Source organism: Somniosus microcephalus, chromosome 10 (genome assembly GCF_052327205.1).
Source record: "Somniosus microcephalus isolate GS21.2 chromosome 10, FLI_Smic_1.0, whole genome shotgun sequence".
In the NCBI taxonomy this organism is placed as follows: Eukaryota; Metazoa; Chordata; class Chondrichthyes; order Squaliformes; family Somniosidae; genus Somniosus; species Somniosus microcephalus.
In genome coordinates, this window is record NC_140996.1 from 70,275,186 (window position 1) to 70,299,656 (window position 24,471).

Genomic DNA, 24,471 nt, shown 5'->3' on the forward strand with positions numbered 1-24,471 from the left:
AGCATAACCTCCCTGCTCTTGTATTCTATGCCTCGGCTAATAAAGGAAAGTATCCCGTATGCCTTCTTAACCACCTTATCTACCTGTCCTGCTACCTTCAGGGATCAGTAGACATGCACTCCAAGGTCCCTGTGATCTTCTGCACTTCTCAGTGTCCTACCATTTATAGTGTATTCCCTTGCCTTGTTAGCCCTCCCCAAATGCATTACCTCACATTTCTCTGGATTGAATTCCATTTGCCACTGTTCTGCCCACCTGACGAGTCCATTGATATCTTCCTGCAGTCTGCAGCTTTCTTCTTTCTTAGTTTTATATTGTCCCATACCTCTTTAGTCACCCATGGCAAACTTTTTGTAAAATAGAGCTCTTGCCCCTTAGGTGTATGGCTCATAGATGAGACATTCACCTAAGGGAATAGATTTGTGGCTAACATAAAAGGGAATCCGAAGGTCTTCTACAGGCATATTAATAGTGAGAATGTTGTGAGAGGAGTGATGGGGCCAATTACAGACCAAAATGGAGATCTATTGGTGGAGGCAGAATGCATGGCTGAAGTATTAAATGAGTACTTTGCATCAGTGTTTATCAAAGAAGAGGACTTTGCTAAAGCTACAGTAAACTATGAGGTTGTTGGGATACTGGATGAGATAAAAATAGATACAGAGGAGGAACTAGAAAGGCTGGCAGTACTTTAAGTCACCCGGTCTGGATGGGATGCATCCTAGGTTGCTGAGGGAAGTAAGGGTAGAAATTACAGAGGTGCTGGCCACAATCTTCCAATCCTCCTTAGATACAGGGGTGGTGCCAGAGGACTGGAGGACTGCAAATGTTACACCCTTGTTCTAAAAGGGGGAGTAGGGTAAACCTGGCAATTGCAGGCCAGTCAGTTTAACGTCAGTGTTGGGGAAGCTTTTAAAAATAATAAGCCAGGAGAAAATTTACAGCTGCTTGTATAAGCATGGACTAATAAAGGAGAGCCAGCACAGATTTGTTAAGGGCAAATTGTGTTTGGTAACCTGATTGAGTTTTTTGATGAGGTAACTAAGAGGGTGGATGAGGGCAGTGCAGTTGATATTGTGTATATGGACTTTCAAAAGGTATTTGATAAAGTACCAAATATTAGGCTTGTTAGCAAAATTGAAGCCCATGGGATAAAAGGGGCAGTAGCAGCAGTAACAGTATCTATTGGCTAATCCATGGAAAACAGAGAGCTGTGGTGAATGGCTGTTTTTCAGACTGGAGGGAGGTACAAAGTAGTGTTCCCCAGGGTTCAGTACTAGAACCACTGCTGTTTTTGATATAGATTAATGACTTGGACTTGTGGGGTACAGGGCACAATTTCAAAATTTGCAGATGATATGAAACTTAGAAGTGTAGTAAACAACAGGGAAGATAGTAATAGTTTTCAAGAGGACATAGACAGGCTGGTGGAATGGGTAAACACATGGCAGATGAAATTCAATGCAGAAAACTGCGTGGTGATACATATCGGTAGGAAGAATGAGAACATAAGAAATAGGAGCTGGAGTAGGCCATTTGGCCCTTCGAGCCTGCTCCGCCATTCAGGAAGATCATGGCTGATTTTCGACCTCAACTCCACCTGCCCGCACTATCCCCATATCCCTTAATTCCCTTAGTTCCCAAAAATGTATCGACCTCTGTCTTGAATATACTCAACGACTGAGCATCCACAGCTCTCAATACAAGCTAAATGATACAATTTTAAAAGGAGAGGGGTGGGTGCAAGAACAGAAAGACCTGAGAGTGTTTGTGCATAAATCATTGAAGCTGGCAGGACAGATAAACAAAGCAGTTAATAAAGCATATAGGATCATAGGCTTTGTACTCCACCATTGGTGGCTGTGCCTTCAGACACCTGGGCACTGAGCTCTGGAATTCCCTCCCTAAACCTCTCTGCCTCTCTCCCCTCCTTTTAAGTCCATATTCCAGGCTGACACTGCCGTGTGGTACTGAGAGAGTGCTGCACTGTAAGAAGTGCCATCTTTTGGATGAGACTTTGAATCGAGGCCCCGTCTTCCCCCTTAGTTGGACGTAAAAGATCCCACAGCCACTATTTTGAAGAAGAGCAGAGGAGTTCTCTCCGGGGCCCTGGGCCAATATTTATCCCTCAACCAACATCACTAAAAAAACAGATTATCTGGTCATTATCACATTGCTGTTTGTGGGACCTTGCTGTGCAGTTTCCTACATTACATTTCAAAAAGCACTGAATTGGCTGTGAAGCGCTTTGCATCATCCTGAAGTGGTGAAAGTGGCTACAGAAGTGCAAGTTCTTTCTTCTAACTTGGGTTGAGGTTCAGGATGTTCAGATGGCAACGTTAGCCTCTGTGTAACTCACCTTCTGCACTGTTGTGTCCACCTTGCTCTCCTGGCCATCCTCCCACCTTTCACACTCCGTAAACCTGAGCTCATCCAAATCTCTGCTGCCCGTATCCTAACTTGCACCAAATCCAGTTCACCCTTCACCCCCTGTGCTCGCTGACCTACATTGGCTCCCCGTCCAGTAACGCTATGATTTTAAAATTTTCATCCTCATGTTCAAATCCCTTCATGGCCTCACCCCCATCTCCGTAACCTCCTGCAGCCCTACAACTCTCTGAGATCCCCGCGCTTCTCCAATTCTTGCCTCTTGCACGTCCCCCAGTTTCCAATGCTCCATCATTGGTGGCCGTGTCTTCAGCTGCCTAGGCCCTAAGCTCTGGAATTCCCTCCCTAACCTCTCCACTTCTCTCCCCTTTAAGTCACTCCTTAAAACCTACCTCTTTGACCAAGCTTTTGGTCACCTGTCCTAATACCTCCTTATGTGGCTCGGTGTCAAATTTTGTCTGAGAAAAAATTGCAGGGATATGAGGAAAGAGCCGGGGAGTGGGACTAACTGGATTGCTCTTCAAAAGAACCGGCACAGTCGATTGGCTGAATGGCCTCCTTCTGTGCTGTACTATTCTATTCTATAAATAGAGGTGTGAGTACAAAAGAAGTTATGCTAAACCTATCTAAAACACTAATTCAGCTCCAGCTGGAGTATTGTGTCCAATTCTGGGCACCACACTTTAGGAAGGTCGTGAAGGCTTTGGACAGGGTACAGAAGAGGTTTACTAGAATGTTCCAGGGATGAGGGATTACAGTTACATGGATAGACTGGAGAAGCTGGAGTTGTTCTGATTAGAACAGAGAAGGCTAACAGGAGATTTGATAGAGGTATTTAAAATCATGAAGAGTTTATTTAGAGTAAATAAAGAGTAACTGTTTCCAGTGGCTGAAGGTGTGATAACGAGAGGGCACAGATTCAAGGTGATTCACAGAATCACAGAATCACAGAAACCCCACAGTGCAGATAGAGGCCATTTCGGCCCATCGAGCCTGCACCGACACATATCCCACCCGATCCCTGTAACCCCTACATCAACACATATCCCACCCTATCCCCGTAACCCCACGTATTTAATCCCCCTAACACTAAGGGTCAATTTATCATAGCCAATCAACCTAACCCGCACATCTTTGGACTGTGGGAGGAAACCGGAGCACCCAGAGGAAACCCACGCAAACACAGGGAGAATGTGCAAACTCCACACAGACAGTCACCCGAGGCCGGATTCGAACCTGGGTCCCTGGCGCTGTGAGGCAACAGTGCTAACCACTATGCCAAAATAACCAGAGGCGACATGAGGAGAAACATTTTTACACAACGAGTGGTTCAGATTTGGAATGCATTGCCTGATAGGGTGGTGGATACCAATACAACAGTAGCCTTCAAAAGGGAATTGGATAAACACTTGAAGGAGAGAAAATTGCAGGGATTTGTGGAAAGAGCAAGGGAGTGGGACTAACTGGATTGCTCTTCGAAAGAGCCAGTGCAGACTCGATGGGCCGAATGGCCTCCTTCTGTGCTGTACTATTCTATGATTCTATGATTCTTGTGCTCCTTCCAGGTACTTCCCCAGTGAAGGAAGCAAGTGAATTACTTGGGAGCTAGTTATCTATGGGAGCCCTTCAAGATTGGGGTACCTCCCTGTGCTGTGCTTTATAAAAGGTGGAGCATAATCATCTTATGCAGTCATTTAAGAGTCTCCAAAACAACCTACAACATCTGGCAGAAACTGAGGGGTCCTCCACCCAAAATTTATACAATACTGCACGATGGCTTATCAGGATTGAAGTCCACCATTGAGTATGTGGCAACTGCCTGTGTGGAGTTTGCACATTCTCCCCGTGTTTGCGTGGGTTTTCTCCGGGTGCTCCGGTTTCCTCCCACAGTCCAAAGATGTGCGGGTTAGGTTGATTGGCTATGATAAATTGACCCTTAGTGTTAGGGGGATTAAATACGTGGGGTTACGGGGATAGGGTGGGATATGTGTTGGTGTAGGGGTTACGGGGATCGGGTGGGACATGTGTCGGAGCAGGCTCGATGGGCCGAAATGGCCTCTATCTGCACTGTGGGGTTTCTGTGATTTCTGTGAACTCCACAGGCTTCTGCAGTGGAGCTCCCACAGCGGGTGTATCTGAGTGCTCATAGTGCTGAGATGGTTCTGCAGTTGGTTCCACCATATCGGATGTTGCAGTGACTGGATGGACTTACTTGCTTTCATTAGTGTCGGGGCCGTGGGTTCTGTATGGCTAATATTTGGTGTTGCCGTAAGAGACTCCAGCCTCATCCAATCATAGGACTGGAAGCTCCCCCACATAAGAGCAGTAAAGAGCTTGGTGAAGCCCTGCATAATGGCTCACTGCCTCTGCATTCCAGCACATGGAAGGTGGATAAGTGACTCTGCTGTACATTAAAGCACAAAGCCTCCACAGCAGCACTATGAGCCTCTCCGGCGCACGCGTTCCACCTCTGAACACCTTCTTTCAAGGGAACGGAAGTTCCGGTTTCCCACGCATGCGCAGTGCATGCACGAAACCGGCACTTCCATTGGGCCTACGGGCGAGTACCCCGTGCGTACTCACCCGTGGAGACCCGAATTTCTGGGCCAATATTATGTGTAACACTTTTACAATGTGAGTGTGCCAAGAGTTAATTGATGAGTTGCAGCTGCAATTTGTGATCTGGAGCCAAACTCAGTAATCCTCCTTTCCCCCATGTCTTGCATTAGCAACTCAACCACTACATCTGTAAACCTGAGTGTTCCTTCTTGATAACAACAGAAAATGCTGGAAAAACTCAGCAGGCCAGGTAACATCCGTGGAGAGAAAATAGAGTCAACGTTTCGGGTGAAAACCCTTTGTCAATGTAACATCCGTGTGTAATTGAGACACGGACTGCAGGAGTTGGTGATAACAGGTGTTTACTGAACGGAGACAAAACTGGAACTACTATGCAAGGTTACTGCACAGGCTTATATACAGGGGTGGTCACTACTGGTACTGCAGTATACAGGGGCTGCAGAATATAGTTCCTTCTTCAGGTTACATACACTACAGTCAAGACTGAAGGCCAGGCTGGGAGAGAATAAAAGAGAAGTGAAGAGACATTAAGAGGTATTCAAAATGAGATGAGATGGTGATAGGACTAGTGGAGACAAAAGACGGCTCTAGATTAGGTGTGAAATGCACTGGCAGAATGGGAGGCAGCTGCCATGCAGGAGAGGGAAAAAAAGGGGGGGTGGGGGAAAGGGCCAAAACAAAGGTGTGGATAAAAAATAAGTAAAAATGTAATAGGGGCCGAGGTTATGATCTGAAATTGTTGAGCTCGATATTGAGTCTGGAAGGCTGTAAAGTGCCTAATCGGAAGATGAGGTGCTGTTCCTCGAGTTTACGCTGAGCTTCCGTGGAACAATGCAAGAGCCCGCGTACAGTGAGGTCTGAATGGGAATGGGGCGATGAATTAAAATGACAGGCGACCGGAAGCTCGGGGTCATCCTTACGGACTGAACAGAGGTGTTCCGCAAAGCAGTCACCCAATCTGCGTTTGGTCTCCCCTAGGGTTGCAAAATTCTGGGAATTTTTAAAAGAGGAAACTTTCCATGGGAATTTTTGGGAATTTATGGGAATTTTGAGTTTTTTTGCACACTGATGGTTTTTGTCTCTGACCCTTATATTATCTTTGTCGTCAAAATAGACATACTGTTCCATACAAATAAAAACAGGCTTTCAAAACTTTATTTAGGTTATAATTTTGAACTTTATTGAACCCCCACAAAAAAGACCCATCTAAAATAAAATAAAAAGAGCGTCAGCTTATTTAGCCTGTAATTTGTCCTTATTTTGTCCCTCTGAGTCTTCTACTCCTCATTGCTCCTCCTGATTCTCTGACTCTGGCTCTGACGTGTCCATTTCCTCCTCTGTGTCAGTGTCTAGCTGTGTGGTGGACACTTCTGTATCTGGCTCAATAAGTTGTAGGTTTGCCCGGATAGCCACCAGTTTCTCCACTCTCTTGTTAGTCAGCCTGTTGCGCACCTTTGTATGCGTATTCCCAAAAAGTGACCAGTTTTGTTCAGAGGCCGCTGATGAAGGTGGGATTTGGAGTATCACCGATGCAATAGGTGACAGGGCCTCAGATGCACAAAGTCCCTTCCACCAGGTATGTGCACTGATATGCTTGCATGATTCCCATATCCCATCCCCATTCCAAAGACCTTGCTTGGTAGAGAACTTTGCCAGACTTCCCAGAACTTTGCCCACATCCAGATTGAGATGGTGTGAGATGGTAGAAATCACACTGTAAGCGCTGTTGATCTGTTCTCCAGAAAGTATTGGTCTCCCAACATGCTTTGGGTCCAGCATGTATGCTGCAGCATGAATCGGCTTGACACAAAATTCTTGACGCGTCTGTATGAATTGAACAATTGCCTTCTCCTCTGCTTTGAGCAGCAGGGATGTGGGTAGGGCAATGCTGATTTGTTCTTTTAAATCAGTAAAAAGCCTGAGAACATCTGACAAGACAGCGTCATCTTCAATCTGAGCAATTGCAGATGCTACTGGTGAGAGTAGTTTAAGGCTGCTAACCACTCTCTCCCAAAACACATCATCCAGCAGTATTTTCTTGATGGTGGTTTCCATATCCCCAGACTGGGATATTGCCATTTCTTGCAGCGACTCCTTACCCTCCAGAAGGCTGTTGTACATTATGACAACACCACCCCATCTAGTGTTGTTGGGCAGCTTCAGTGTGGTGTTCTTGTTCTTTGTCATTTGCTTGGAGTTGTAGGTTGCTGCAACTACCTGTTTTCCCCTGACATACTTAACAACTTGCTTGGCTCTCTTGTACAGTGCTTCCATGGTTCTCAAACCCATGATGTCCTTGAGGAGCAGGTTAAGCCCATGAGCTGCGCACCCAATAGACGTAATATGAGTGAAGTTGTTGCATTTGGATAAATGCTGCTGCATCTTTGTGGCATTCTTTACATATGGCTTTCTACAGTGTTTGCACATGTACACAGTCTTTCCATCTTTAATGCCTGGGGTAAAATGCTTCCACACATCCGACGGTAAATGTGGCATTGTTCTATGCAGAGAAATAAAGGGCATTCATCTCTGTGTCGAACTGCGGTCGATCAGCACGATTGCAACAGGGTGAGTACATTTTTGCTGATGCTCCATGTGATGGAAGCATGACCTGTACACACACGATGCTACATCACCAATAGTGTATTATTTTGTATATTTTAAATTGAAGGACAACAGAGTTCAACAAGTAACTGGTTTATTTGGTATAAAGTCTGATTTACTTACTGCATCATCACAACATCAGCAGAAAACAAAATGACTTCCCTCAGGACCCCTAACCTGGATCTTAAAAAAACTATAGCAGTCTTACAGATGCCTGCAGGCCAATCACAATTCGATATGCAAATATTACAAATAGAGGGAGCTAATCGCTCATCCACTCATCCAACCAATCAGGACACATTTGTTCACAGTCACACACAAAACTTGTAATTATTAAAACAAGCCAAGTAAGAAGATAAACATATATTGATTAAGAAATTCCTTAATAATTAAGATTCCATCTCTGTTAGTAATTTTAAGAGAGGACCTGTGGAAAAAAAAGAAAGAAATACAAAAAAAAACAATATTATGCTAGCATGTGCTTTTTTGGGCAAAATTCCCAAAATTCCCAAGCTAAACTTCCCGTGGAAAATTTCCGGAAATTTCCCGGAAACTTTCCACCCCTTTGCAACCCTAGTCTCCCCAATGTAGAGGAGACCGCATCGTGAGCAGTGAATACAGTATACTAGATTGCAAGAAGTACAAGTAAATCACTGTTTCACCTGGAAGGGGTGTTTGGGGCCCTGGACAGTGAGAAGGGGGAAGGTGCCGGGTGAAGGGGAAGGGGTGCTGGGGGTGATAGAGGAGTGGACTAGGGTGTCTCGGAGGGAGTGGTCCCTGCGGAATACTGAAATGGGAGGGGAGGGGAAGATGCGTTTAGTGGTGGGATCACTTTGGAGGTGGCGGAAATGGCGGAGGATGATCCGTTGAATGTGGATGCTGGTGGGATGACAGGTGAGGACAAGGGGAGCCCTATCGTGGTTATGGGAGGGAGGGACAGGTGTGAGGGCAGAAGTGCGGGAGATAGAACGGACACGGTCAAGGGCCGTGTCAACCACGGTAGAGGGGAATCCTCGGTTGAGGAAAAAGGAAGACATGTCGGAAGCACTGGTGTGGAAGGTGGCATCGTCGGAGCAGATGCGGCGGAGACGGAGAAACTGGGAGAATGGAATAGAGTCCTTACAGGAGGCGGGGTGGGAGGAAGTGTAGTCCAGGTAGCTGTGGGAGTCAGTGGGCTTGTAGTGAATGTTGGTCAGTAACCTATCCCCAGAGATGGAGACGGCGAAGTCGAGGAAGGGAAGGGAAGAGTCAGAGATGGACCATGTGAAGGTGAGGGAAGGGTGGAAATTGGAGGCAAAGTGAATGAAATTGTCTATTTCAGGGCGAGAGCTGGAAACGGCACCGATACAGTCATCAATGTACCGGAAAAAGAGATGAGGGAGGGGACCCGAGTATGACTGGAACAAAGAGTGCTCCACATATCCCACGAAAAGGCAGGCATAGCTAGGACCCATGCGGGTACACATAGCAACACCTTTGATTTGGAGGAAATGAGTGGAGTCAAAGGAGAAGTTGTTCAATGTGAGAACAAGTTCAGCCAGGCGGAGGAGTGTAGTGGTGGATGGGGACTGGTCGGGCCTCTGTTCAAGGAAGAAGCGGAGCGCCCTCAGGCCATCCTGGTGGGGGATGGAGATGTAGAGGGATTGTATGTCCATGGTGAAAAGGAGGCGGTTGGGGCCAGGAAACTGGAAACTGTTAAAGTGGCGGAGGGCGTCCGAAGAGTCGTGGCTGTAGGTGGGAAGAGACTGGACAAGGGGAGAAAAGATAGAGTCGAGATAGGAAGAGATAAGTTCGGTGGGGCAAGAACAGGCTGAAACGATGGGTCTAGCAGGGCAGTCCTGTTTTTGAATCTTGGGAAGGAGGTAGAAGCGGGCTGTGCGGGGTTGGGGAACTATGAGGTTGGTGACCGCGGGGGGAAGATCTCCAGAGGAGATGAGGCCAGTGACAGTCTTGGAAACGGTGGTTTGATGTTTGGTAGTGGGGTCATGGTCCAGGTGGAGGTAGGAGGAGGTGTCGAAGGTGTTCCTTCTTGATGCTGCTCCATAATATCAGTTTTGCTAATCTAAGTCCGTTCCTTTGAAAGGTTGCTGCTCCCTTTAAATTGTGGCAGTAGAGCCAGACTTTTTGCCGCCAACTCTACGAGCTCCTACTAATTGATATATTGCATACTGGGAGCTCATGATGAATATTTAATTAGGACCAACACCAGGAAGATTCATCAAGGTTGGCCATGTATTATTTGGGTAGGTGAAAAGTCCACACCGTATAGCATTGTGTTTTCTCACCACTGTCTAAAGATCTTAACTGTAAGTTTGTAATTTTTCTGGCTTCATCAGTAGTAAAACTTGCACTCTGTGGCTTGCGCAGCAGTCTCATGTCCTTGTGTTATGGTCATACTAGAACTCCTCAATCTTTGGTGTGTTCTGCCATAGTGGTGAAGTTAATTCTCAAGCTGAGCACACACACTCCACCACAGTTTTACCAGGGGATTTCTTTGAGAAATCTCTTTGATCAATGCTAGTAGTCTGGATACTCAGCATCCATACAGTGGCCCAAAGGTTGATTACTCCTGCTGTACCTCTCCATAAGCTAATGGGAGGTAATTCAAATTTTTGTCTCTGTGACCCAGGGGTCAATCTAAGTTCCTTCAGTTTCAATCAGAATCTACAGGCTTCATTTATTGGTAACACTGTATATTGAGAAGTGTATTAGGTCAAGCCTGTTTGATGCTTAGGCCATTATTTCTGTATAATGTTAATATATGCAAGGTTTCTAACAGGGGAAGTATAACAAATTATTATTTGTAAACATCAAGGGGATATGTGGAGAGAATTACAATTAATGGCTCAAGATTTACACCTGTGATCATGAATGGCTTCTTTAGGCATAAAAGCATCAGTATAGCTAATGAGAAATAGACGCTGTGACCCAGCTCAGAAATCACACAACACACATACAACAAATATCATATCAGGAAATTTAAAAGGACTTTCTTCCAGTATTTTACATAATATTGGACTGTGTAAGTTGAAGAATTCCTATAGACTGATTCAGTCTTTGTTTCCTAAAAATCTGTACCAACGGTTTCTTTGTTTTTGTGATTCTGTGTAATTATCTTACTTGTAAATAAATCTGATTATTAGATTTAGTCCTTATAATGGCCTGACAGTGTGGTAGTAACTGTTTTTCACATTGATCAGGAGAGAGTAGTGGGCATCCCACATGCATTCTGCCATAATTGTAGAGTTAATTAATGGTCACAACTTTGTCTGCTTATAGGAATTGCCTTTTGAGCATCATTTAAAAGTGATAGGACGATGACCTGAATTATAACACCCTGATCAGCCAGAATTTCTTCTCAGAATTTCTAGCAGGCCATCACCTTTGGCTGTGCTTTTCAGTTCTCTTCAAGCAGCCAGACATAAAACTTCCATATTAGAATCTAAATTGTTTTTAATAATACATTATATAAAGATGGCTCAATGACCCAAGCATTGACTTGTCAAAAATGAACAATTTAAGATCAGGTGTGTAGGAAGCAAATCTAAAATTGTACATACTTTATACAAATTATATATTTCTCCCAACCAGGCCATCACTTCACTAATGGCTACCTCAACAGTCATTTTTCCCCCTACCCCATCCCCTTCATACAGATAAGGAGATTTTCTTTTTTACTCAGTGAGTTGTTACGATCTGGAATACACTACCTGAAAGGGTGGTTGAAGCCAATTCATTAGTAACTATCAAAAAGGAATTGGATATATTCTTGAAAACAAAAAAATTGCAGGGCTAGGAGTGAGGGAGTGGGATTAATTGTATAGCTCTTTCAAAGATTTGGCACAGGCACAATGGTCCTAGTAGTCTCCTTCTGTGCTGTAAGATTCTATGGGCTCGAAATTCATGTCATTTGTGGTACACGTTAACACCACAAGATGGTGGTAAAACTCAGTTGACGGCTCTAACGACAGCTTATGTCGGTTCCAGCACCACAGAACATGTCGGTGTTGCCAGTAGTGCTGCCGGTAAACTCGATCACCAGGGACCTCGCCATCATGGAGATCGTGACGTCAGTGAGTGTGCAATGCTCACTGGACGTCTGATCGCCAACGCTGGATTTAGCCACTTACCTTAATGGCAGCGCAGAACAAAGACAGGGAGAGCTGGCACCTACCAGCAGAAGCAGGCTGCAGCAATGATATTTAAAGGTGCCATTCTCAATCAGCTGTACCTGACAGGGTTTTGCAGTTTCAGTGCCTCTTTGCTACTTCCTGCAACTGAAACAGCTTTCTTTAGTTATTTCAAGTTTTTTTTGGTGACAGGGAATGTTGATTCAAGTGCAGAAGTCACTCATTATTTGTTAAAGGCATCTACTCACAACACTTCCTCACAATCATGGGGGCTGCGAGATTGTGGGATTACCTCAGGAGGACAGAGGAGGATGAGGAGGAAGAGAACGAGGAGGAGGAGGAAGAGGATGCAAAGGAGGGGAATGAGGAGGAGGAACAGGAAGAACAGGAGGGAGGGCGGAGGCAGAAAGACAGTCAGCCTTTCTGGACGGGCTGTCCGTGACCGGCTCATCAGACTCCGATTCACATGAATGAAACCCCAGATCCCCATAGCTCAGCACATCGCCATCATACAATCCCTGTCTCATGGCATATCACAGCATCCTCCTGGGCAAAAAGGTGAAATGAGAGAGACCACAAAATATTCCAGACACACCTAAACGTATCTCACATATGACATGAAATCTAATAATTAATGACCCTTGTGCCTGCCATAGTTGAATAGCTGTCATTGTGTGCAAGGTGAGTGTTGCTATGTAGAGATTGTTGTTGGGTGAGTGCTGGGGGTGTGGTGCATTAAGCAGTGTGTGAAGCTCGTGGTGGTATGTAGCTTTTGTTGAAGCCTTCACTCACCCTGACCACCCGTGTGAGCTCGTTAAACTTCCTCCTGCACTGGGTGTGGGTCCTGGGGACCAGAGTGCTGCCCATGATGTGGTATACCACCTCCCTCCACATAGTCCGGCAGACTTGTGGCGAGGGCCTCCTGCCAGTTAGCAGGTAAAGGGCCTTCCCTCCATCACTAAAACCAATGCCTCCAAAGCTTAATCGGAAAACACCGGGCTCTCTCCCTGGGCTGGTGATCTGCCATCAGGGCTTGTAAATAAGTGCTCCTTCTCCTTCTTATGGTTACTGAGGCAGCTGCACCTCCAACAATGCTGAGAATGAGGTGCTGCAGCATCAAGGAAAAGCCGATGGCAATTATTAATTGAGTTTAGACTACACCCGATATTGGTCCGTCTTATCAGTGTAACGCCAATCAGCTTGGATTATTAGACGAGAATCATGGCTGTAATCATTTTAATGAGGAGCGAGGATGAATTTTGTGTGCAGTCTAGACAATTTTCACCTGACGCTACTTAACCATTTTTAGTCTAAACACTGCCCATTCCTTGGCTATAACGAATTTCTAGCCCATGTCTACACACATGTCTCTTACTCTAATCATCTCCCACCAACATCCTCCGTCCCCCACCCCAGTTCATATTGGCACTCTTCCATCTAAGCTCGTTTTACCCCCTCCAGTTCATACTGCGACTCTTCTGCTCCCCCTTCCTCAGTTCACACTAGATTTTTTACCTCCCTACCCACCAGTCAGTTCATGCTTGCATCTTTTATTTGCTCTTCCATTCTTTGGCCTCGACCAATATTCACATATTCCCAATCTCCCCTTATTACAGTTGGACCTTAGATTGTCCCTGGAGCTGAACCTTTGAGGCTTGTTGTGTTGTGTAGTCTCTGGCTCTTGGCATTATAACCAATCATCTGGTTGGGTGAATCATCCACTAACTATCCAGTGTGAAATGCCAATTGTCCCACTCGCTCACTGTCTCCCTGAAGCTTGAGGCCACATAATGTCCAGTAACTGCACTTGTAAATTCATCTTTTCCACAAGTCTTACATTTATAATGCCAATTCTATACAGTTAGAGTATTGCAAAGTGACAGTCCCAGCTTCTCAATCCATAATGCCTTTAAGAATGCATTAATGTCATCAACTTCCTTTAAAATCTAGATGATCAATAAATATATCATGTAAATATCTTATGGGCAGCCTTTAACGCAACACTATCATATTACCACTGCTCTCCTTCTGCATATTTTCTTGTTGTAGTTGATTGATTCATTATCCGGCTAAGGATCACATTTTTTTATTTTTTTCCTCCATCTCCTTCATGTGCTTGCGCTTTTCTCTTATAATTTTTGCCTTCATAACAGTAACTGCACTTAAAAAAAAAAAATAGTTGGTTTGTTATGAAATGCTTTGGGATCTCCTGAGGATGTGCCAAGTCAGCATGTAAATGCAAGTCCATTCTTTCATATTGGTGCTTACTCTTCTGATGTCAGCTCGATTTTGGGCCATTCAGACTCTTGCTGGTCCCAAGTTCCCTTTGGCTCCATTTTAGAGTCATAGGGCTCGAATTTCAAGCCCTGTGGAGGCGGGTTTGGAGGCGGAAGTGGGGGGAAAATTGCAGAATTGGGGGGCACGGACCCTTCCTGCCCCCAACCCGCCTCCATGCCCGCTTCCCAGGAGGTGGGTACCCGACCTGTGCTGTGAGCCGCCTCCCTGAGGCGGGAAGGGGATTAGTGCCAATTAACTGCCTGTTAACAGGTAGTTAACAGGCAGTTTTTGGCCTAATCCCTATTTTTAGCCCTGAAGTATGGGCTGCCTGACGGCTCTAAACCACGCCAAGTTAGCAAGGCGGACCGTCGGGCTGAAGGGCTTGGAGGGTTCGAGATGTCTGGTGTTCAGGTGAGTGATGGGTGCATGAGTGCAGAGGTAAGTGTGTTTGGTGTGTGTAAAGTGTTTAAATAAGCTTTACTTACCTTTACTTACTAATGCAGGCTTCCTTCCTTCAGGTCTCGGGAGTCCCTCACACCGGCACAGAAACAGAATGGCCGCGAGCTGTCAAAAGTTGCAGCCTCTGCTTTCTGTTCTGGAGAGATTTCTAACTGAGTCTGTGGAGAAGGAATCAAGTTAGAAGTCAGATTGTCAGTGTTTGACAGCTTCACAGAGCTGTCAAACGCTGATATTTCATCTGTCAAAAGCTCTTGACAGATGAAATGTCAATCCCGGACATCACCTATAACCGGGTGTCCCTTTAATTGGCCTGCTAAGCCCGCTGGGCAGGCTCAACAAGGGCAATCAAGGGAAAATCGCGTGGGTTGGCCACAAATCGATGGAGGCAGGACTACAACCCAAAAACTGGGAGTCCCGCCTCCATCACGTCCCCATTGGCAAAATCCAGCCCATAGAGTCATAGGCCTCGATTTTCCTGGAGCCGTCTGGCGGGGTTTCAGGCGTGTGGGGGGGGGGGGGGAAAAAAAAAAAAACCCAAAAATAGGGGGTCGCGACCCCCCCCCCACCTGATTCCCCGCCCTGTCTGACTTTCGCCCCGGCGTTTCATTGCGACCCGAATCAGTCCCGCCCGCAGCAGGCGGGACTGGTCATCGGGATCCTAATCACCAGTAATTGGAATCTATAATGCCATTTTGAGGGGCCCTTGCAATTTTCAGCCTTTCCCCACGTAAAACACGCCTGGTGGGAACACCGCTGATGAAACCTGGCGTGAACAATGTCGGCTTGCTTACTTTCAGCTGCAGGTCAATCAGGAAAGAAGAGATTTAATCAGACAGCATTTGTAGGTTGCAGGACCTTGTTGTTTCAGGCTTGGGGCAACTTGTTCAAGGCTTAGGCACAGCTGTGGAAGGTTGGAGCCTCACACACTTCTCCAGTGTGAGCTCCTGGGAAGCCCCTCTCACCACTCTCACTCAGCGCTTCCTCAACGGAGGCATCTGCCAGAAGCATGGGAGGCCTTTTCTTCCTTCCCTTCTTGGCAGTAGAGGATCTCCAACAGCAGAGGAGGCTGCAGCAGATCCAGCAACAACAGCAGCACCAGCAACAGCAGCAGCAGGAGCGGCAGGCTGTGGCTCACCCACCTGAGGCAGCACAGGCCAGAAGGGGCCAGCGCATTGAAGGCCATCGGCGCAGGAGATACCCCCCAAACAGGGTCTACAGACATAGGGTGAGCTACCTCAACATGACTGAGCAGCAGTGCCAAAGGTGGCTCCGACTTTCGCGAGAGGTGGTGACTGACATCTGCGCAATGCTACAGCAAGACTGGAGTCCAGAGCACCAGGTCGACACGCCTTACCAGTGGCCATCAAAGTCACCACGGCACTCAACTTTTTTGCCTCAGGCTCCTTCCAGGGATCAGCAGCAGATGTCAGCGGCATCTCCCAGGCGGCCGCACACACTTGCATCACGCAGGTAACCGATGCCCTCTTTGCCCTCGCGCACAATCACATCCATTTCACCAGGGATCGCGCAAGTGTGAGGGCGTGAGCGCTTGGATTAGCTCAGCTGGCAGACTTTCCAAGGGTGCAGGGCATCATTGACTGCACACATGTGGCCCTTAAAGCACCCCATCGCAATCCAGGAGTTTTCGTCAACCGGAAGGGCTTCCACTCCCTTAACGTTCAGCTGGTGTGTGACCACAAGAAGGAGATTTTGCATGTTTGTGCCAAGTACCCTGGCAGCTGCCATGACTCCTTCATACTGAGCCAGTCTACTGTGCCTCTGCTATTCAGTCCGCCAGGCGAACTTCAGGGATGGCTACTTGGAGACAAGGGATATCCCCTGCGGACTTGGCTAATGACGCCGTTGAGGAGACCAGCCAGCGAAGCTGAGGAGCACTACAACTCCAGCCACATTTCGATCAGATGCATCATTGAGCAAACCATCGGATTGCTGAAGATGCGCTTCAGATGCCTCGATAGATCAGGTGGAGCGCTACAGTACTCAGCAGCCAGGGTCTCCAAAATCGTCGTGGTTTGCTGTGTGCTTCACAACATGGCACAGCGTCGTGGCTTGCAGATTCCACAGGACCAAAAGGCTCCTCACAGAGCCGCCTCGGATGAGGATGATGCTGGGGATGATGCTGAGGAGGAGGAGGAGGAGGAGGCTGAAAATGAGCATCCTGCAGAGGCCCATCAACCAGCGGCACCATTACGCGAGAACATTGCTGGCCGGAATGCAAGAAACGCACTCATACTGGCCAGATTTGCTTAGCCTGGCACATCAAACACTGTAGCCTCGCTGCTTCTTACCTGACCATGGACAGTGGCCCATCCCTGTGCATTTCTACCTATTTGACCAGCTTGCTGACAACTGCAAGTAACCCTAAGGCCTCAATGTGAAATCCCCATTCGTCAAATGACAGACGCCACAACTGCAGCAGTTGCCATCAGATTTTTTATGTACAAGATACTGATGGCATTAAAACTACATACAAAACTTTTCACCCAAGTGACTACCCTTGTTATTAGTGATGCTTTATTTTTCTCTTACGCATGCTCCTATGTAGTGGAACCCCTGTGGCTTCAGCAGATGTGGAGGCCCCTTGCTCACTTTCCTGCTGCTCCTGTCTCGACACCTTTGGCGGGCGTCCTCTGGGGTGGCGAGCCTGTGAGGGCTCGCCAGCAGTCTGCTGCTCCTGTGACTGTGCAGGGGTTGAGACTCCTATCTCACTTGGGCGTGGACTCCGGCAGGGCTCTGACCGAGGGCTCTGCAGTGGCATGGAAGTGTGAGTGCGTGGAGAGGAGCCCCCACTTCCTTGAGGTGTGCCAACAACCTCCCTCTCATGGGTCAGCTCCCCCTCAGTGCCTGCAAGTGGCTGGAGAGCACCTTGCGGCACATCAGGGGGGCCATGGGGACCCGTATCTGCACTGGCAGTCCTACTCAGAAGGACTTCCATGAAGGTCTGGTTTCAGTGCTCAAAAGATGGCCATCGCTCCTCAAGAGATGTCATTCTATTCTGAGCACTCACCATGTTTTCATACCCTGGCGACTAAGCTCCTCCATGGCCACAGCCCTCCTCTCCTCGGCCGCAGCCCTCCTCTCCTCGGCAGTAGCCAGCCTTACCACGGAGGTAGCCATCCTTTCCGTGGTGATGCGTTCATGCGCCAATGACTCCACTAAGACTCTGCTCATGTTCGCTAGGGATTCCTCCATTCGCTCCACACTCACAGCGACCCTGGAGACAAAACCTGCCGGAGACTCCTGCATCTGTGCATGGAGATCCATCACCTCTTCTCTTGCGGATGGACCCAGAGGCATAGGGTCGACATTCAGCTGAGCTGAGCTGGCAGAGGCCTGCGCCCTCCGACAAGCAGTCTCCACTGCTGTCCCTGTCTCCACAATCTGTTGATGCTCACTCGTGAGCTGTGAAACACCAGGTGACAACACTACTCTATGTCCCGAAGGTCCCCCCGAGGTGTGAGTGTCTGCGCTGGTGCTGGGTGTGCTTACTTCTGCTGACGCTGCGCCCTCAGAGGTTGGAGCTTCCTCTGAGGAGTCTGGCTGTACAGTCTCTTCCTCCTCGACAGTGGGGACGGGGGCTCTGGATGGTCCTGTGGGGGAGTAAAGGAAAGAGTTAGAAATGTGATGCCAAGGCTACATCCACATTGGATTTTGCAGATGCTCATAAGTCCAAATGATGTAGCTTCAGAATCATAACAGCGACTCATGCTATGTCCAGCGGGAGCAGTGAGTCGGAGCCCGGTATAAAAACCGGAGAGAGGTGAGGCCCGAGACCAGTCGGGACCAGCGGGAGCAGCGAGTCGGAGCCCGGTATAAAAACCGGAGAGAGGCGAGGCCCGAGACCAGTCGGGACCAGCGGGAGCAGCGTGGTGAGGAGCCCGGTATAAAAACCGGAGAGAGGCGAGGCCTGAGACCAGTCGGGACCAGCGGGAGCAGTGAGTCGGAGCCCGGTATAAAAACCGGAGAGAGGCGAGGCCCGAGACCAGTCGGGACCAGCGGGAGCAGCGAGTCGGAGCCCGGTATAAAAACCGGAGAGAGGCGAGGCCCGAGACCAGTCGGGACCAGCGGGAGCAGTGAGTCGGAGCCCGGTATAAAAACCGGAGAGAGGCGAGGCCCGAGACCAGTCGGGACCAGCGGGAGCAGCGAGTCGGAGCCCGGTTTAAAAACCGGAGAGAGGCGAGGCCCGAGACCAGTCGGGACCAGCGGGAGCAGCGTGGTGAGGAGCCCGGTATAAAAACCGGCGGCAGCAACGAGGCCCGACCAGTTCGGGGGCGGCAGTGAGGCACACCAACTCAGCAGCGGGGAGAGAGGTAAAAAGTAATCAGAGTGTGACGTCACCAGGGAGCAGGTAAGTGATTGGTTGGTGAGTATTTCTCTTTTTTTAACTTTAACTCTGTAGTTTATAGTTACCAGGGTCTTTCTGGTGTAGCAGGGACTGTTGGTAGACTATACAAGCGCCTTAGAGATATCTTTAATTGGTGATAGTAAATTAATTTAAATTAAGTAAAGGGAAGGTCATGCCAGGTGAGCCCAGCCCCGTGATATGCTCCTCTTGCTCTATGTGGGAATTCAGGGACCCCGGTGCCCCTGATGACCATGTGTGCCAGAGATGCATCCATCTGCAGCTACTAGCAGACCGCATTGAGGCGCTGGAGCTGCGGGTGGATGGGTTGTTGAGCATTCACGATGCTGAGAGGTTAGTGGATAGCACGTTTAGTGAGTTGGTCACACCGCAGGGAAGGGCTGCACAGGAAGACAGGAAATGGGTGACCACCAGGCGGAGCAATAGAAGCAGGCAGGTAGTGCAGGAGACCCCTGTGACCATTCCCCTCTCAAACAAGTATACCGCTTTGGATACTGTTGAGGGGGATGACTCACCAGGGGAAGGCAGCAGCAGCCAACTTCCTGGCACTGGGGGTGCTCCTGCTGCCCAGGAAGGGGGGAAAAAGAGTGGGAGAGCAATAGTGGTAGGGGATTCTATAGTAAGGGGAACAGATAGGCGTTTCTGTGGCCGTAGACGTGAATCCAGGATGGTTTGTTGCCTCCCTGGTGCCAGGGTCAAGGATGTCACTGAGCGGCTGCAGGGCATTCTGGAGGGGGAGGGAGAACAGCCAGTGGTCGTGGTCCACATTGGTACCAACGACATAGGTAAAAAGAGGGATGAGGTCCTGCAGCAAGAATTTAGGGAGCTAGGTGAAGGATTAAAGAGCAGGACCTCAAAGGTTGTAATCTCTGGATTACTCCCGGTGCCACGTGCTAGTAAGTATAGGAATAGGAAGATAGAACAGATGAATGCGTGGCTAAAGGGATGGTGCAGGGGGGAGGGCTTTAGTTTCCTGGATCACTGGGTCTGCTTCTGGGAAAGGTGGGACTTGTACAAGTCGGACGGTTTACACCTGAACCAGAGGGGCACCAATGTCCTTGCGGGGAGGTTTGCTAGCACTGCTGGGGAGGGTTTAAACTAACTTGGCAGGGGGTTGGGGTACAGAGTGGAGCTATAGTAGGGGGTGATTTACAGCCAAATACAGAGGGAAAAACAAGTCAGCTAGGAAGGCAGAGCAAATATGTGAAGGCAAAAGAGAATATGGCAGGGCTGGAAGGCATTTATTTTAATGCAAGGAGTCTTGCAAATAAGGTGGATGAACTGAAGTTGTTGTTGGACACATGGGAGTACGATATTGTTGCTATCACGGAGACATGGTTGAGGGAGGGTCAGGACTGGCAGCTCAATATTCCGGGGTATAGAATCTTCAGGCGAGACAGAGGGGGGGTGTAAAAGGGGAGGGGGTGTTGCAATATTAATTAAGGAGTCAATTACTGCTGTAAGGAGGGATGATATATTAGCGGGTTCCTCTAATGAGGCCATATGGGTAGAACTTAAAAACAAAAAGGGGGCAAGCACTTTGCTGGGAGTGTACTTTTGGCCCCCAAACAGTCAGGGGGAGATAGAGGAACAGATATGTAGGCAAATCTCAGAAAAGTGCAAAAATAATAGGGTAATAATAGTGGGGGATTTCAACTTCCCCAATATAAATTGGGACAGTCAGAGTGTAAAAGGCTTAGAGGGTGCACAATTCTTAAAGTGCATCCAGGAGAGCTTTTTGAGCCAACATGTAGAAAGTCCTACAAGAGAGGGGGCGGTACTGGACCTAATTCTGGGGAATGTAGCCGGGCAAGTGGTGGAAGTGTCAGTAGGAGAGCATTTTGGCGACAGTGACCATAATTGGGTGAGATTTAAGGTGGTCATGGAAAAAGACAAAGACGGCCCGGAAATAAGGGTTCTAAATTGGGGGAAGGCCGATTTTAATATGATAAGGCAGGATCTGGCCAAAGTGGACTGGGAGCAGCTGCTTATAGGAAAATCCACATCAAAACAGTGGGAGACTTTCAGAAGGGAAATAGAGAGAGAGTACAACGCCAACATGTTCCTGTAAAGGTCAAGGGTGGGACCAACAAGCAAAGGGAACCTTGGATGACAAGGGATATACAAAAATGCATTAGAAATAAAAGGGGGGCTTTTGGCAGTTACAAAAGACTAAAGACGGAAGAAGCCCTAGAGGAGTTTAAAAAGTGCAGGGGCATACTTAAAAAAGAAATTAGGAGGGCGAGGAGGGGCCATGAAATAACACTGGCGAGCAAAATAAAGGAAAATCCTAAGATGTTTTATAAGTATATTAAGGGCAAGAGGATAACCAGGGAAAGGGTAGGGCCCATTAGGGACCAAAGTGGCAATCTGTGTGTAGAGCCAGATGATGTAGGCGGGGTTTTAAATGAATTTTTTGCATCTGTGTTCACTTTGGAGAAAGACGATGCAGACATAGAAATCGGGCAAGGGGACTGTGACATACTTGAACATATTAGCATCGAGAGGGAGGAGGTGCTAGCAGTTTTAGCAGGCCAAAAAGTGGATAAATCACCAGGCCCGGACGAGATGTATCCCAGGCTGCTGTGGGAGGCAAAGGAGGAGATTGCAGGGGCTCTGACACAAATTTTCAGAACCTCTCTGGCCACAGGGGATGTACCAGAGGACTGGAGAACAGCTAATGTAGTACCATTATTCAAGAAGGGTAGCAGGGATAAACCAGGGAATTACAGGCCAGTGAGTCTAACATCTGTGGTGGGGAAATTATTGGAAAAAATTCTGAGGGACAAAATTAATCTCCACTTGGAGAGGCAAGGATTAATCGGGGATAGTCAGCATGGCTTTGTCAAGGGTAAATCATGTCTGACAAATCTGATTGAATTTTTCAAGGGGGTGACTACGGGGGTGGATGAGGGAAATGCTGTGGATGTGGTTTACATGGACTTCAGTAAAGCTTTTGACAAAGTCCCGCATAGGAGACTGGTCAAGAAGGTAAGAGCCCATGGGATCCAGGGTGCCTTGACGCGTTGGATCCTAAACTGGCTGAGTGGCAGGAGGCAGAGGGTGATGGTCGAAGGTTGCTTTTGTGACTGGAAGCCTGTGTCCAGTGGGGTACCTCAGGGATCGGTGCTGGGTCCCTTGTTGTTTGTGATCTACATAAATGATTTGGATGAGAATGTAAAAGGTATGATCAGTAAGTTCGCAGATGACACGAAAATTGGTGGGGTGGTAAATTGCGAGGAGGAAAGCCTCAGGCTACAGGACGATATAAACGGGTTGGTCAGATGGGCGGAAAAGTGGCAAATGGAATTTAACCCTGAAAAGTGCGAGGTGATGCATTTTGGACGGACAAATAAGGCAAGGGAATACACAATGAGTGGTAGGACCCTAGGAAGTACAGAGGGTCAGAGGGACCTTGGTGTACATGTACATAGATCCCTGAAGGCAGCGGAGCAGGCAGATAAGGTGGTTAAAAAGGCATATGGGATACTTGCCTTCATTAGCCGAGGCATAGAATATAAGAGCAGGGAGGTTATGATGGAGCTGTACAAAACGCTGGTGAGGCCACAGCTGGAGTACTGTGTGCAGTTCTGGTCGCCTCACTATAGGAAGGATGTGATTGCTTTGGAGAGGGTGCAGAGAAGATTCACCAGGATGTTACCTGGGATGGAGCGCCTCAGCTATGAAGAGAGGCTGGACAGGCTGGGGTTGTTTTCCTTGGAGCAGAGAAGGCTGAGGGGGGACCTGATTGAGGTGTACAAAATGATGAGGGGCATAGATAGGGTAGATAAAGAGGAACTTTTCCCCTTAGTGGGGGGGTCAATAACAAGGGGGCATAGATTCAGGGTAAGGGGCAGGAGATTTAGAGGGGATTTGAGGAGGAACTTCTTCACCCAGAGGGTGGTTGGAATGTGGAATTCAATGCCTGAAGGGGTGGTAGAGGCAGGAACCCTCACAACATTCAAGAAGCATTTGGATGAGCACTTGAAATGCCATTGCATACAAGGCTATGGACCAAATGCTGGAAAATGGGATTAGACTGGACAGGGATGGATGGGCGGCGCAGACACGATGGGCCGAAGGGCCTCTTTCTGTGCTGTAAAACTCCATGACTCTATGACTCTATGACTCTATGGATTTTGCAGATGCTCATAAGTCCAAATGATGTAGCTTCAGAATCATAACAGCGACTCATGCTATGTCAATGAGAGAGATGGAAAACTATTCTGTCACCAGCTTGCGGCCTTGCTCCTGTCTCTCCTTCCCCAGCTTCCGCAGCCACGTCAGCCCCGACAATCTCCAGCACTCCTTCCTCCCAGGGGGTCAGGTGGGCTATTGAGAGTGGGCCTCCTCCAGTCCTGGCTCGCTCGCTCCTGTTGTGAGCTCTCTTTTCCTGCAATGAGGGAGACAAGTGGAGTTTGAGTGAGAGTACAGGAGTGAGTGTAGAGATTGCATAGCATAGATACTTAGAGGGAGACAAAGATGGTGTGAAGCTGCAAGACCAAGGGCCCTCCCTGTGTGTTGTCAGTTGTGTTCCAAGCATCAGAGTGATAGGGAGTGTGAGAGCTGCATGGTGGAATATTTATGTGAATGTGAGCATAGAGAGAGAGGGAATGGGTAAGGGTGCATGGATGTGACTGTGCAGTGGGATGTGGAGGAAGAGATTACTGAAGCTGACTGCTGCTGGGGAAAGGCAATGGGGGTCAGGTTGAGGGTGATGGAAACTTGATACTTACTTTTCCTGTACGGTGGAGGTCATGGAATTGCTTCCTACACTGCAGCCATGTTCTTCTGGTGACTCCCTGAGAGTTCACCTCTGCTGCCACCTCCATCCACGCAGCCTTGGTCTCATTGGGAGGCCTCTTCCTCCCTGACCTAGGGAAGAGGACCTCCCTGTGGGCCCTCACCCCATTCACTAATGTCTGCAGTGACGTTTCGCCAAATTTGGCGGTAGCTCGGATTCTGCCACTGGCAGCAGCTGGTGCAGGCTCCTCTGCCATACTGGACGGCTCGTTGGGAAGCCTGCAGAGGTTGAAAAGCTTGCTATAGACTTTAAAACCACCACGAATGATGATATCATACTGTGGGGCTTTCTGACTGGAAATAGTCAATTAGCAAGGGTGCCCACACGCTGGAAATTAATTGGCCAATTGTGGGAAAATTGCATCCAGTTGGCAGACCCATTTAGATTCATATCGGAACCCCAACGTTCAGGGAACCTGACAATTCCCCGCACCTGCGGGAAAATTGGCACCATAGAGTTATGCAGCACAGAAAGAGGCCCTTCGACCCATTGTGTCCGCACCGGCCATCAAGCCCTGTCTATTCTAATCCCATTTTCCAGCACTTGGTCCGTAGCCTTGTATGCTATGGCATTTCAAGTGCTCGTCTAAATGCTTCTTGTATGTCGTGAGGGTTCCTGCCTCTACCACCCCTTCAGGCAGTGAGTTCCAGATTCCAACCATCCTCTGGGTGAAAAAGTTTTTCCTCAAATCCCCTCTAAACCTCCTGCCCCTTACCATCAAACTATGTCCCCTGGTTATTGACCCCTCTACTAAGGGGAAAAGTTCCTTTCTATCTACCCTATCTATACCCCTCATAATTTTGTACACCTCAATCAGGTCCCCCCTCAGCCTTCTCTGCTCCAAG

The 24,471-nt window shown here is 48.1% G+C and overlaps 1 protein-coding gene across 1 annotated transcript in view; it reads left to right on the top strand.

Moving 5' to 3' along the window:
• Positions 1-24,471, top strand: part of bcl9 (BCL9 transcription coactivator) — a 401,618-nt gene that overhangs the window by 301,760 nt on the left and 75,387 nt on the right. The gene's annotated exons all lie outside the window — the stretch shown is intronic.